This window comes from Penaeus monodon, chromosome 22 (assembly GCF_015228065.2).
Source record: "Penaeus monodon isolate SGIC_2016 chromosome 22, NSTDA_Pmon_1, whole genome shotgun sequence".
NCBI classification, from domain to species: domain Eukaryota; kingdom Metazoa; phylum Arthropoda; class Malacostraca; order Decapoda; family Penaeidae; genus Penaeus; species Penaeus monodon.
Genome location: NC_051407.1, coordinates 3,128,879 through 3,129,226, shown reverse-complemented (window position 1 = coordinate 3,129,226; position 348 = coordinate 3,128,879).

The following is a 348-nucleotide window of genomic DNA, read 5'->3' as shown; positions in this document are numbered from 1 at the left end:
ACGTTACTCTCACACTTATCGATTAAAAGAAAAACGAAAAAAGAAACAGGAGCTACGGGTCATGCATGCATCAAAAATCCTCATGAAGATAATATAAAGAGTTAGGAGATTCAGTGTGCCAGATTTTCCTTGGCACATGGAATTACAATTGAGGAAAAAAGTGGGCCAGAACTAAAGACAATCATCAGAGCAGCAAAGAACAATGAACAAACAAACAAAGACAAAAAATGGAACGGGAAATGGTGCAAATCTTGTACAAAAGCCTGAAAAGAGGAAGGTGTGTGTGTTTAATGTGCACAATTCAGTGGGGAGGTGTACTGTGTGTATGCGTTGGCCGCCTACTGAATG